This window comes from Paroedura picta, chromosome 2, assembly GCF_049243985.1.
Source record: "Paroedura picta isolate Pp20150507F chromosome 2, Ppicta_v3.0, whole genome shotgun sequence".
Taxonomy (NCBI): Eukaryota; Metazoa; Chordata; class Lepidosauria; order Squamata; family Gekkonidae; genus Paroedura; species Paroedura picta.
Genome location: NC_135370.1, coordinates 35,858,608 through 35,874,109, shown reverse-complemented (window position 1 = coordinate 35,874,109; position 15,502 = coordinate 35,858,608). Strand labels below are relative to the sequence as shown.

At 42.2% G+C, this 15,502-nt stretch overlaps 1 protein-coding gene and 1 long non-coding RNA gene across 6 annotated transcripts in view; one reads left to right on the top strand and one right to left on the bottom strand.

Annotated features, from left to right (window-relative positions):
• The window catches only part of LOC143829224 (uncharacterized), a 93,828-nt gene that overhangs the window by 4,072 nt on the left and 74,254 nt on the right, over window positions 1-15,502 (bottom strand). The gene's annotated exons all lie outside the window — the stretch shown is intronic.
• METAP1D (methionyl aminopeptidase type 1D, mitochondrial) overlaps window positions 1-15,502 on the top strand; it is a 94,825-nt gene that overhangs the window by 18,332 nt on the left and 60,991 nt on the right. The gene's annotated exons all lie outside the window — the stretch shown is intronic.

Here is a 15,502-nt window from a genome sequence, read left to right as displayed (position 1 = left end):
TTCCCTTTCCTCTCCCGGCATCTTCAGAGGTAGGAGACAGCAAGATGGGAATCTCTCCACGCCACAGTTATTGACAAAACATCAGGGTCTAAAACTACCGGACCATGGCCACACAACCCAGACCACAGCCTCACCCTAGCCAGGTTATTCTGGCCATGAAAGCCTTTGACAATTCATTGTTTTTGCACACTTTGTATTTTCAGAGCCAGATTTCTTTTTAGAGGTGCACTTCTTGTTTGGAGCTCCAAGACATTCTGCCTCCCATACTTGTATCACAATCTGTTGTAGCAAACCTTTTTGCCATGCTCTAGGGGTGCATGCCACCCAAGACCAAGTGTCATTGGGTACCCAGAAATTGTCGTTCTTTAGATCGAAGACTGTTTAGGGCAGGGATTCCCAACCAGGGGTCCATGGGAGCTCCGGAGAAGGTCCGCAGCCTTTCCCCTTCTATTTTAATGGACTTGGCCACAAGTTAAGGAAGGGGCTGCCTCTGCTCGGAGGGCTTGGTAGGTATGCCGTGGGTGTAAAAATCAAAGTAGGGGAGTTGGTTGTGGCGTGGTATGCAGGCCTGGGCTGTCTTCTCAGCTCCTGCCCTCCCTTCCAACCTACATGGGGCAGAGCTGTCATAATACTAAAGGTGGGGGGAGGGAGTGAAAGGAGGGCGAAAGTACGGGTGGTGATGTCACTTCTGGTCACATGTAACTTCCAAGGGCATAGCAGAGAGGCGTGGCCAGCTCACATCACTTCCATGGATCTCGAAGACTGAGAATCTATCTTAGGGTCTCCTCCCACTGTCAAAAGGTTGAAAAAGGCTGGTTTAGGTTATTAAAAAAAAATACTCAGAACAAGGAACAGCTGAGAAAACAACCTGTACTTATGATTTAGTAACAGTAATTGTTACTATATGGTTTATAATTGTTTATATATGGTGCGCTTGTAGACTCGAGATGACCAATGGTATTTTTTATGGGATTGCTTATCTTGAAATAGTATTGCTCCTCTCCCACAGCCTTGATAAATAAACTGGATTATGTCCTCCTTTTCTCCCTTATGGGGACCCAAGGCACCATCGTTCTCCTCAACTTGTGTTTTTATCCTCACAGTGAACCTGTGAGGTAGGTCAGTGAGAGAGAAGTGACAGGCTTAAGGTTACACAATGAGCTTCCATGGCAGAACAGAGATTCGAATTTGGGTCTCTCGGATCCTAGTCCGACACCCTAGCTACCATGTTAGAGGAGTTTTTATAGGTCTGAGGGAAAAAATGTATTGTGCAATGTAGACTTTGAATTGTCCGTCTTCAGTTTCTCTCTCTTCCCTTTCCTTTGGCAGTTGGAGGGGGAAGGGGAAGGGAAGAGATGCCACAATCCTGAATAAAATGGCTGATGACTTCTTTAAGACAAGAAATAGAATGATACGTGTTTGAAAGACGAACTGTTTTTCAATTTAAATATAAATGCTCAGTATGGGAGCTTCTTGATGATGTCTTAAATAAACACGATGATTTGTTTTACTTTTGCACCAGTCTGCAATCAAGACAGACTTTTGAATAAAGCAAATTTTGGGTTATAGAGTGTTGGTGTGCATGGGAAAGGAACTAAGCTCTATATCACACCGGGAGGTTGGAAATATTGCTGATGGGAAAACAAAATGTTGTTGCTGAAGTTTATTTATTACATTTATATCCCATTTTTAAAATCCTGGCAAAAGATATATATTATTCAGGGGTATACTGTGGATATACGTGAAGATTTCACTTAATCATCACAGCTTATAGCCACTGGCCGTTCCCCATAAGTCTATCTAATCCTAGGTAGCTACCTGAAAGTGGAGAGCCTCTTGTGGCGCAGATTGGTAAGGCAGCAGACATGCAGTCTGAAAGCTCTGCCCATGAGGCTGGGAGTTCGATCCCAGCAGCCGGCTCAAGGTTGACTCAGCCTTCCATCCTTCCGAGGTCGGTAAAATGAGTACCCAGCTTGCTGGGGGGTAAACGGTAATGACTGGGGAAGGCACTGGCAAACCACCCCGTACTGAGTCTGCCATGAAAACGCTAGAGGGCATCACCCCAAGGGTCAGACATGACTCGGTGCTTGCACAGGGGATACCTTTACCTTTACCTTTACCTGAAAGTGGAGTGTTAACTGGAGCAGGCTATGAGACCAGTCAGCAGTTGCATGACCAATGGGCAGTACATTCAAGTGCAAATCATGTGCCAGCCAAAAGTTGCAGATGTACTTTGCAAACTGCAGCATTTTTTTAAAGCAATAAACAAGCTGACTACTAGCTGGATTGACGACCAATTTTGGTAGCCAGACTGTTTCCCAGGGATGGACTGGTTTCTTGTCTAGTCACTGGCAATGTTTTATAAACTGAAGAGAACTAGATTTATTTATTTCAATCCATATATTTCAAAAGTTTAACATAGGCATAAGTGAGCAGAGGAAAGAACTACATTTAGGGACCAACTTACAAAGATTATTTTGGACTGTGAACGGGATGCCTCAGATTTACTTCACGTTGGATCTAGCTCCACAACTCACTTGGGGAATATCTGAAGGTGTAATGTTTGTGATGACTTAACTATGCCTACTAAATCGAGTCTGGAAAAAGAATTCTGAATGGGTTCCAAGTTTTTTTTTTGGCTTGTCTCATGTATTCCGAATCCAGGGGCAAATTCCTTGCTAAGTTATTACCCAACTCATACCCTATTTCTGATTTTGACAAACTCACCTACCTGTTATCAGATGTCAACCCCTGTGTTTCACACAGGTTGGCGCTTTTTGCTTTGGCCGCCGGGAAGATTCAAAGCATTTGTACAGGAGTCTCCACCATTTTTTAAATCTTATTGTGACTCAGTAGTCCACGTTTACAGCTTTATGTATGTAATATTGGAGAATTATTGTTTTATTTGCATTTGTACTCTACTCTTTTAATTGTGCTTTCTAATGGCTTTTGGCTATATACAATATATGTTATCATATCATATCGTATCGTACTAAATCGAGTCTACCAAATCAATAGGAGAGCTGATTTGAGTCACCCCCTTTAAAGTCAAGTGGCTTCTTCTGACGTACCAAAATTAGTTGTGTATTGTCTGGATAGTGTGGTGATGGATTCTCTAACATGTGAGCCCAACCTTCTCCCAGCAAAGAAAAAGGGGCTTCCTCTGGGGGGGGGGGGAGGAAGGGGATGCTGCACCTCATGCCAAATAGATCAACACCTCCCTTTGTACATGCACTGATTTCATGGGCACACATCAGAATTTCTCGGCAGCTTGAAAGAAGGGGACTATTATCTGATAAATGGACATTTTCCATCTGATCCATTTTGATTCATTTTGTCACCATAACAAATAAGTTCTCACAGTTTGTTTATTTTACCAGCTGCCTTATGTATTTTATATTTTATCAGTGTATGTGTGTCAAAATTAGACCTCTGAGGAAGACCCAGTGAAGGTCGAAACATGCCAGGTCTAGGACTATCTAAGACCTAAGATTGTGCAATGTATATGATAATTTTTCAATAAGGGCCTATAAGCTTTGTGAGTATTTTTTTACCTTAATTTTTTTAAAGCTGTGTACAATAAATGTTTATATATTTTTGTAACCTGTTGTCCAACTTGCACAGATATCCAATCTTTCAGGTCCTAGCTAATTCCAGTTAGGTTTTTATGTTTTCTGACTTTGTGGGTGGAATTTGATCTTTGTGGATCTCAATAGTATAATGCTTTGGAGTCCATTTTCTCCAGGGAAACCTGGAGATGAGCTATAACACCAGGGGGCTCCCCAGGTTCTACTTGGGAAGGGAAATCCCTAAATGCAAACCACCTCTGTTGGTCTCCTCCCTTAATAACACTGTGTGGTCACCAAGTCACCTATGGCTTGACAGCACTTTCCACCACCAAAATTAATCGAGTTTTTCATCCTGCTGCAGACTTTCCTTCTCCCACGAACGTCCCACAAACATTGGTCAATCTCTGTAGATTCAGGTGAGTCGTTTGCCATGCGGACAGAAGTGATGAGAGGGTGGCGTTCTTGGCAGAGTTTATGTTGAATCAGACACATTATGAACGCAGAGCAAGATGAAGAATTGCCAGTCACTTTCCTGCTCCCCCTGCCCTCAGTCACTTCACAGTGGCTTCACTTGTTTCAGTTGCCAGGTTAAAAACCAGCCATCGGTGTCCATCCTTTATCTGTGAACATCCCTGTGCTTCTACTTGGCCTCATTTATAGCCAGAAAAACTCTCCTTTAACAGCTAGTTTATCCCCAGTTTAACCTAGCAGGGGTTGTGATCAAATGTGATCATTCCATGCCATTGCACCTGGTGATTTGATGCAATTTATTTCTTATGACCCTTCCGTTGCATTTCAGTGTTGCTTCGGTGTAGGAAAATCGTCCTGGGTTAGATAATCTCTCTGACCTGTGCACTGTTCAACATATGCTCACCTGGCAGTTCTCAAGGGATGGAGTGCAACCCACCGCTCCCTGCACACACTGAGTAGGCAAAAATGTATGGGCTGGTACGGAGATCACGCAAGGATTTATTTTATCGCACTCACATTTGAAAGCCGCTGCACACACCCAACGAAGCATCGTAGTTAACGAAAGGCAGTATGATCTAAATGGGGTTAGAAGGCAGCTATTTGGCCTGAATAACCTTTAATAGGGTTACTCCAATGCCTTATCTAAAAAACGTAGACAATCCGGACCCACCACTGTGCTGGATGGTGAATTTAGGAGGATTCCATATCAAGACATTGGCTGTGGGTGGAGACGGTAAAGTTGAATCCATGGAGCATGTAATTTTTTTAGTGTAAATTGCATAAGCGCATCCGAGAATCCCTCGTAAATTGCTTGTGTGCAGTAATCCCCAGGAAAGATAGAAGTTGCGGATTTTTAGAAGACAAGAATGAAGAGATCAAATTCAAAGTGGCTGGATGTGGTAGTTTGATAATAAAACGTTGGAAAGTATGTTTAAAATTTAGAACCATGGCTACTAGGTAGCCAAGAATATCTGCAAAGATGCATGAGGGGTTTTTAAAAAAAATTTATGTAAGTGCTTTTTTTCTGAATAAATCTTAAGAATATTAAGCAATGCATACAAGTTTGCACACTAGTGTGAAGTTACAATTATGACCTATTGGGAATATGAGTTTGTGTATTTATTGATATATTTATTCCCCTCTTTTCTTTCCACTGAGGCAACCTTTGTCAACGCTTTTTCCATTGAGAAAACCCTGAAACATTCTTCAGGCTTTGAGAAACCCTAGAAGTGGCACGATTGTGCAGAATATGATTGGAAGCATAGTTGTGTACACGCTCACCCAGGGTCCCTCCCCTGCCTACCCCCTCCAGGCCCATCATGGACCATTTGGTGGGGGGGCAGGTCAACATGACCATATATAGACGTACAGAAATAAATGTTTAGTAAGTTTTAAAAATATATTAAAAATTAACTCCCATCCATTCAGGAAACCCTTCCAGGGCTGCCCAGAAACCCCACGGCTTCACGAAACCCTGGTTGAGAATGCCTGTGGTGTGGACTCAAGTTCGGCAAATATTGTTCTCCCCTCTCTGTTATATTCTCACAACTCCCACCCTGACAGAGAGTGACTGAGTGAAGGATGCTGAGCAAGTGTCCGTGGCAGAGTGGGGACTTGAACCTGGTTCTCCCTGTTCCTAGTTCAGCATCTTTAACCACTACACGACACCAGCTTTCCAGCTGAAGCTAACCAGATCTGGGTCTGTAGTGTGTCTGTCTGGGAGACTGCATAGGAAGTGCAAGCCAGCTTTCCTGAGCAAACTTGTGGAGAGGAGGAGATATTTGCAGTCAAAAATGTTCTGGAAATGTTGAATGTTTCCCATTTAGTTCTTCCTAGCTTGCGGGGTGTGTGTTTGTGTTCCCCTAGCACATAAGCCGAAGAACTTCCCCTTTTGCCACGGCGCTGCTTCTTCATTTACAAATTACCATGTGCCTGACAATTTAAAAGTGGCCCTCACACACGCAACCGGCAATGGCTGCACAGTTTGAGAGTTGATCCTGCCGCTCTTGACACATTGTGTGAACAACTTGTAATAAACAGCTTTGAACCTCCTCCCATTTGCTTTGATAGTTCTGCCTACAATCTGGATTCTTAACCAAATAAACACCACCATCCGCTTTTCCCACTCTGCCATATTTTGCACTGGTGCAAGTGTCCTTCGAATGCTGTGGACATAACGACAGTCAACATATCATAAACGTAGACATTTTGTCTAAGTGTAAAACAAAAATGTCCTGCTTGGACTGTAGTGTTTAATTTTGTCTGCTCAGTTTTCAGGTTCTTTAGGGGTGCAGGGAACAGCTAGTATTTGGTGTCCCTGGATTTTAAGAATCTTCTAGTTTTGTTTTTCAAGAATTCCCCCCCCTTTAGCTGTCTGAATGATTAATGTGAATAGGAAAATACTGTTGACCCACTGAAATCATGTTGGACAACGTTTATCGCTCATCTGCATAACGAAATACATGCCGACCATTAAGCCTTTAAGGGAAGGAGCCTGTGAACTACAAATGCTTGCCTCGTTTAAATGATGAATTAAAACGTTGGGCATTTAAACCTAATCGTGGTATTAAATATTAAGCTGCGAAAATTGTAATTGTCAGTGTGATCTGTCGATGAGGAGACATTATTAGTAGTTCAGCTATAACAGCTAATTCGACCAGTGTGCTTTTTGTTCTCTTTAATATTTTTATTTTTGCATTGTAAAAATAGTCTGTGTCAAAACACACAGTGTTGCTTTGTTGTATGGCTTTGTGCTTCGTCTCAAGTTAGCGGTATTAATTTGAGAAGGCTAAACTGTATTGATATGTTTTCATGTAGCACTGTTATCTTCTTTTAAAAATATATATACTTGAATAAAAATTTTAAAAGGCAGATTTTCGGTAATTGAGATGGAAAAATCATTTTGAGTAGAGGTTAGGAAACAAAGGAATTTTCCGAAATTGGGACGTAATTTGCAGCATTCTAAAATAAATGCAAACTTTAAGATGCCAGAGTTAGTCGGCGGGGTTTCTATGGTTACTCACCTTCCAACGGTTTTGCATGATGTGTAAATAGGTCTACGAGTGATTTATAATTATTTGGTTTTTTTGTTTGTTATGCTGGTAACCTCCGGTTCTGTCTGAGCCTGATACAGCCAGGCTGCATGTTTGGCTTTATGTGCATATCCTTGGGCAAAATTGACAGTGATTGAGCATTTCTTAGGGAGCACTTGCTTTTTTTTTAGCCATACGATGATGTATGTTGATGGTGCTGAAAATGTAAACATTTTCTCCCTTGTATTATTGTTTTGATAAACAAGGGACTCTTATGCTAAAGAGGAGAATTTTGTGTATTTTAAAGGAGGGAGCCCATTCTTTTATCTTGGAAGTCCCTTCAAGCAGATACTGCAATCCAAGTCTGAGCGAGTATCTGAGGAAGTGTACATGCATTTGAGGGCTCATACTTGAATACAAATGGGTTGGTCTTAAAGGTGCCGCTGGACCCTAAATTTGTTCTACTGCAATCCCTGTCAGCTAAATGCACCCATCAAATCAAACGCCACACCCATGTGGCTGAATATGTGAACTCTGCAGGAATATAGCTCTCTGGCACGGAATCAAGGGCCATTGATAAGGCCACCAAACTTTGGCTGGCATTTCACAATACGTAATATTGTAATACGTATTTTAAAACCTCCCAACCTCCAGCAATGTCTTTTCAAAGCCAGACAATGTTTTATTCTCCTTTAGTGACTGTTAGAATAAATGTTACATCAGCAACAGCCACTCAAGCAAAAGGGTGGGGAAAGTTTCTCTTTTTTTTTAACTTTGGGGGAGATTTAATATTAGATTTTGTTGTGGCATGCGAGATATCTTTAGAAGTGTCCTTTTCAAAGGCATGCTGAGAAATTTATGTCTATAACTTGCATTTGTAAATTCTCTCTCAATGGGGGGGCTAACCCCCATAATGCATAAAATTGTGTTTTGAGATGCCTGCTACTGCTGCTTATAAAACAAGATAATGCAGGTAATTAGCCAAACCTGACACACAGAAGGAAACACTCACTGCTAGGTGTCATTTTCAAATGAGACATAGTTTATTAAAAGATTTCTCTTGGAATAAATTGCTAACATGATTTATAATTTACTTCCTTGTTAAGGTAAAGCTGGCTTATGACTCGAGTGACTGTTATTGTAGTCGAAATGTAAAACTGAAATTAGGCTCACGCGGAATTACTGTGGCAGACGGTATCTTCTTTGGGTTGCTAACAGTAGCTTGGATACGGAACAATTTTCATGCGTGTACGATGACAGTTCAATACCTTTTCTGTGCAAAATTACCCGTGCTCTCAATTTACGCACACTCTTTGTCAGAGTTTTCTATAAAGGCAAAAGCGTCTTCTTTTTAAAAACCTTTTTGGGGAGTACATATTTTACGGATTCAAAAATTTTATTCCCTTATACAGCGCTGTTTGCGAGGCATTTGCGGTTCCTTTCCTATTTCAAGTTATTCTGTAGATTCGTCTGCTGCACATCCGTGGTTACGTGGCATTAGAAAGCTCATCTAGGCAGGCCCTGCTAACATGAGTGACAGTTGCATAAGTATGCATTTAAATATTTCGCCAGTAAATTGTGACCAGGACTGATGTAATTTCTTATCTTAATTCTAATTCACTAGCAGGCGAGGATTTGTGTGTGCGCGCACGCTTTAAAACTTAAATACTAAATCGGTTAAATCAGTTGAACACTTTCCTGTCCAAACCAAGTGGTTATTTAGCTTTTCCTTCAAATTAGACTAAGCTCTGCTAATACATAAAAGATTTGAGCAAAGCTGTAGATTCTGGTTATAATTTTAGATACCTTCAAATTCTGCTTCCCCCCTTAACTGAAGTACAAGCGATTTAATAGGAATGTTCCTTTTAAAAAGTTGAAATTTGCCAGATGTCATAGGCTAGTTTGAGCCAGCATTCCCTTGGTGTTAACCATGTGTGAATTTTTTTTTAATTGCTCTGTCCAGCATTTGAGCTTGATTTGTTGTATTCAACCAACTTGCTGTCCCACACCACCCTTAACTAATGCTTTCTGTTGTATGATGTGACATTTGGCCGTAGGAATGTAGGAAATCTTACCAAAACGAATACTGGGGCACCAAGACAGAATATTTGCTTTTTTAATCATCCTTTTTTGCTATGACGAACGTAAAGACAGAAGTCTTTCATCAAAGCAATGCCCGTGATTCCCCCCCCCCAAAAAATGATAAGAATCCTGACCTTTAAAAATAGAAGCACATTAAATCAAGTCACACTTTATTAATAGACAATGAAATCCCTTTGGTGGATGAATGAATGGAATAAGTGTAGAATATGTTTGCTGCAGTTATATCTCATACGTACTCCCCGACTGTTTTAACGGTTTTGCTCAGTGAAGCACTAAATTAACTGATCTTACTGTCTCTCTCTCTCTCTCTCTCTCTTTTTTGATGCAGCACTGCTGGGGCAATCATCAGTGGAAGATTTGAGGATTTATTTTTAAGGGTGTAAAATGAGACCTTTCCTGTCTTTCTCTGCGCTTGTTAAAGTTGCACAGTATCAATTGCTATTGATACAAAGTGGCTCCAAGCCAACTTCCTGAAAATGCTCTGGGGCAGGGTCATAGTTTGTCATGACCCAGGCACTATTACTTGAATGTTGTTATTATTGGACTAGAGTATCCTTAGGCCATCATCCTTCCTGTACAGAGTAAAGGTTCTGATTCTCCAGCGTTTTCCAGCTTATCTTCTTCTTGGGCATATATACGTAGATATTTTAAAAAATAAAATAAAAGTAGTGTCTTTCACTTGCTGAGTCAAAAGAACAACATTATTCCCAGAGACACCGTGATCTCTGTACGAATTTTGGGTATCAAGTTGGGGGAATTAAGGTAAGCCGCACTGGCTGTTGTGAAGATGACAGCTGAGATTTAATACAGCTGTGTGCTTAGTTGCAACGGCTTTTAAAAATCGCCACGTTACTGTTAGGAGACCGCCTAGCCTGGCTGCGCTTGGAGTCGATAGCAAAACTTTGTATTCTCCTGTTCTGTGCAATTTCAGCCTGTCCAGAAGTCCTGATCACTTCTGTTTTTAAATCTGCTCTGGTAGCTGCATCTTCTTGTGTGGTCTGTAAGAATGTTCCTTTTGGTTGAACTCAGTGGTTCCATCTACGGTTGTGCGCTTCGGCCGCCGAAGCAGCCGTTCCAGCCCAAAGCAGCTAGTGTCATGGTGTGTGTGCGTGTGGGGGGAGTGGTGGCATTGGCAACCAAAGCACACAACCCTAGTTCCATCCTGATCTGTAGGTGGCCAATATGCTGTGAATTCAGATAGGTAGCGAATATTCGTGTTGTTTTGAGTATTCGTGTTGCAATGTGCAGGGTGTTGGACTAGATGACCTTGGTGGTCCCTTCCAACTCTATGATTCTATGAGACTGGAGTGGGAGAGCTCTGGCATAGAGTCTGGCCAGCTCCTCCTGCCTCCCTCTTCCCTGTTCTTCCAGCTTCTTGGGCAGTAAGAATGCCAGACTTGCTCAATACGCAGCACTGCAACACAAAAGAACAGGCGGTTCTGAATAAATATCCTAACAGAAAAAGGGAGAACCTGTCCCAGGCTATCAAAATCAGTTAACAATATATTTATACAATATTTTAATGATAAGTGAAACAACCAGAACAGACTCTAGATTTTGTTCTGTTTTCAAAGTACACCTTTCATCTGTGGTTGTTTCCTCCTATGATTTTGAAACTTATCCTAGAAGTTTTCAATATTTCAAGCAACTCAAAGTTGTAATCAGAATCAAAACTCCACAGTGGTATCTGGACAAAGCTCTCCCATACCTGTGAGCTGAAGGCCGGTATTATATGCATAGAATTTTGATTACAACTTTGAGTTGGTTGAAATATTGAAAACTTCTAGGAAACAACCTCCGATGAAAGGTCTACTTTGAAAACGGAACAGAATCTAGAGTCCGTTCTGGTTGTTTCATTTATCATTAAAATAGAGATTGTATAAATATATTGTTAACTGATTTTGATAGCCTGGGACGGGTTCTCTCTTTTTCTGGTACAATACGCAGCACTGAGCAGGGCTCTGTACCCCATGGCTCTGGAAATCAAATCTGTCAGTTAAGATATCAAGGGGGTCAAGGATTGCTAGAATGACCAGTATGTAAAAGGAATGGACGACTGAGATTTTTATGAGACTAATTTGTTTATGATTTATGCCAGCATGCTAGAACAATCATGCAGGGGGTTCCTGTGTATAATCATTATTTTTTGTGAGGTCTCATAGGGACCTTGTCCTAATAAAGAACTCTCAACAAAGCAGTGTTTGGGCTGCAGAAGTGCTACCAACACATCAATTTTCTGTAATTTAATCACATATTTTCAGTGATGCAAAAGGTATTTTGTATTGTAGTTCTTTATTGATCTCTTGTGCCAATTTTTCTCATGGTTTGGCTTTTTAGTTGTAAAAGGTTAGGTTTCTCACCCCTAAAAAGGAATGTCTGCCTATGTACTCAGCTGACACTGTCATTTTTTGAAAAGATTGACCTCTCCTTGATTAACCCAAGGATAGGCCACACATACACATGGATTTGCCCTAGAAAGAGTCAGACCTTTGGTCTATCAAGGTCAGTAACTGGCAGCAGTTCTGTAGGTGGGTCTCAGACAAAGGACTTTCACATCACCTGTTACCTGAACCTTTTAACTGGAAATGCTGGGTATGGAACCTGGGACCTTCTGCATGCAAAACAGGTGCTCCATCAGTAAGACATATAGCTCCTTCTTAGAATAAACTAAGTAATTGCATGGGGAGTCAAAATTCCTGGGGTACTTTGTGGGTGAGAGCCTGGGCCTTCACTCTTGGAGAAGAACACAGGAATTGCTCAAAGCTAGTTGGCTCAGTGATACCCCTTGCGTTCTTGGGACCACTTCGATTTCTATCAGCTGCCTTGGGCAAAACCACAGATACACAGGGGAGGAAATAAAGAAGTGATAGATATTGAAAAGCAGAAAATGTGCACGGTAGTGGTTAGACTGTCAGAACAGGATCTGGGAGATGCAGGTTCAAATCCCCTCTCCCCCAGCAAAGCTGTTGAGTGGCTTTGGCCAGTGGCTCTCTTTTCTTTGAGCCTCTTCTGCCTGAGATAATTGTGGTGTGAGGATAAAATAGAGGAACACAGGGCAGCGTATGTCTCTTTCGGCTTGCTGAGGGAAGGGTGGCACAAATATGTCCTGTAATCAAAATAAATAGTGAGAAGATATTATTTCTAGAATCTGAAAATGCTCAGTTTTCTGATAAAAATACTAGGCGAATCAACAAAATTGGGGGCCTCAAACTTTGTGCAACAGAATTGAAATTCTGACACACGTTGGCGGGCGCAACTACAAGATGGCTGCCCAAAGGACACCATTTTGTTGTGCACAGCCAGTTAGGTATTTAGTGGCTGATCAGAAGCCATAATCAGCAGGAGCCCAACCTAGTCCCTCCCACCTTCTAAAAGCACATGGTAGGCTTCGGGGGAAATGCCAGTGTGAGCCATGACTCCTGGGGAACCCTGATTTAAGGAGTTAGTGCTAATAATAATAACAACACATGTTACTAACAAAGTGGTATCTCATGGTATCTCCTCCCATCAGCTAAAAACTTGGCGGGGGCATCCTAATCTTAAATAAAGAGTCCCCAGTGAGTCAAATCCTTTTATGGCATATTCTGACTGTGATGGTGGATGATCTAGATCAGGGGTAGTCAAACTGCGGCCCTCCAGAGGTTCATGGACTACAATTCCCAGGAGCCCCTGCCAGCATACGCTGGCATACGCTGGCATCTGATGGCAGGGACTCCTGGGAATTGTAGTCCATGGACCTCTGGAGGGCCACAGTTTGATTACCCCTGATCTAGATTGAGTCTAGCTGTGTCTTCAGGTGTTTTTTTTATTTTTTAAAAAATGTTCAAAGTGGCTTTGAAAACCCCGGCTGACAGGTGGGTAGAACAGTTTTAGACAAGCAAATATAAAATGATCGCTTAAAAATACCTCACATGATCCAAATCAATAAAAGATTGGTCACTGGACTGAGTAGGCCTGGGAACTGATTTAGGTCATGCGTGACACAGATTGCAATCTTGTTGCTATTTCTCCTATCGTTTCCCATTTCATTTCAATTACACCACACATGTGAAGTGGTTATTTTTTATTTACAGCTACCGAAATGCTAGTAATTATGACAGATCTTTGTGTGGAGAGAGGGCCTCTCTGTTACAGAGACTCCTGAGTGTTTGTGCGTGTGAAATACAGCTTCTCATCCAAGCAGCATTTTTATTATTTCTCTCATGATTCAATAGCACTCATGTCTCTATTCATCGTATATTTCATTTAAGGCTGTTCTGACTGAGCAGTGATATCAGGGCTCTCTCAGCCTCACCTACCTCACAGGGTGTCTGTTGTGGGGAGAGGAAGGGAAGGCAATTGTAAGCCACTTTGAGACTCCTTCAGGTAGAGAAAAGCGGCATATAAGAACCAACTCTTCTTCTTCTTCAGTAATATCAGGGCTCTCTCAGCCTCACCTACCTCACAGGGTGTCTGTTGTGGGGAGAGGAAAGGGAAGGCGAATGTAAGCTGCTTTGAAGCTCCTTCTGGTAGAGAAAAGCAATATATAAGAACCAACTCTTCTTATCTGGCACTTTCTCTAAGGAGCTTGATGGTGTATCACATCATTCTCTCTTTCTCCATTCTAGATGTAGCAGGTTAGGGTAGAAGAAAGTAATTAGACCAGGGGTTCCCAGCTAGATGTCTGTGGACCCTGGGGGTCCACGGGAGTTCTGAAGGGGGTCCTCAGAAGCTCTGAAGTGGCGTGGTATTGGTGGGGCTGGGCTGTCTTCTCAGCTCCTACTCTTCTTTCCAGCCTGCATGAGCCAGAGTCACCATAGTAGTAGTAGAGGCAGGAGGAGAGAGCAAATGGAAGGCCAATGGTGCGGGGAGTGATGTCACTTTCAAGGGGTGTGGTCAGCTGACATCACTTCCAGGTATCTGAAAAGTTATTTGAGGGGCTCCTCCATGGTCAAAAAGGTTGAAAAAGGTTGAAAAAGGCTGGATTAGACCCAGGTTGTTCAGCACGGTTCACAGTAGAGGAGGAGTTTGAAATCAGGTCTCTCTGGTCCCACTTGAATACTTTGCTACTATATCATGATTGCTATGTGAGAGTAAGAAAGGAGGGATATCATTTAGTTCATGGTGATGCCTGTGAATGCTGTGGTACTGGCTGACTCCCTCCCTCCCTCCCTCCCTCCCTCCCTCCCTCCCTCCCTCCCTCCCTTCCTTCCTTCCTTCCTTCCTTCCTTCCTTCCTTCCTTCCTTCCTTCCTTCCTTCCTTCCTTCCTTCCTTCCTCTATAATTCAATTTCTATGACTGCCCCTCTCAGCATAGCTGTCTTGGGGCAGTTTACAACAATTCAATAGAACAATTAATAAAACAATGAAAAAAGGAAAAAAATCAACTTAAAGATTTTAGAAGTTTGAATCCTTAAAAAATGAATCTGCTCACTGAAGCTGTCAAGTGTAATAAAACAGCCAGTCAGTCTAGGATGGGAGAAGGATGCAGAGGAGGGCCCTTATTGGTGATGTTCAGTAGATTCTTGGCACCAATCAAAGGCACCGTGAGCCTTCTGGGAGGGTGGTATAGAAATACGATAAATGAAGGAATTGAATGGAATGGAATGTTTTAAGAAAGTGGGTAGAGCCAAGCAGGACTGTTGCCTGGCTTGGGTTCTGGTTTTCTGTGTACAGATTAAAATAATATTGCAACCCACTGAGGTTTCTCCCTACCCCAAATCCCATCCACTCCTGGCTCCGCCCCCAAAGCTATTTCCCAGCTTAGATCTGGCAACGCTACTCCTGCACTTGCGCTTTCTCTGTGTAGTTGGCTGCACCTTCTGTGGCAACCATTTTGTGGTTGTGCCCACCACCCTTTATCAGGATTTCGAAGGTACGCAGAGGCTCAAAAAGGTTGTTGAGACCTGATTTAGACAGGAGATAATTCTACTATATCTCAGATGGCAGCCCTGTTCATTTTGCTCCATAGAGCTCACTGAGAGACCCTGAGAACTCAACCAGGCCTCATATCCACAGCCCCACACTTTAGAATACACATTCTTGGTTCTTATGCTTGGTTGTATTATGGAAACTGTATGATTGTGTGAGTATATATAATTATATAGATGGTGTCTTGGGTCTATTGAAACGATTATCAGCTCTATGACTAATTATTTATGGAGTACTTTTTAATTTCCTTCTTTTTGCTCTGTTTTTCTTCATACTCACTGCAGACAGACAAAGAGTTCCCTGCCCCTTTTAGGACTGGGCTGTGAGAGATTTGCCTCACACTATAGGGACAGCCTCTAGTGGCGCAGAGAGCCTCTTGTGGCGCAGAGTGGTAAGGCAGCCGCCTGAAAGCTTTGCC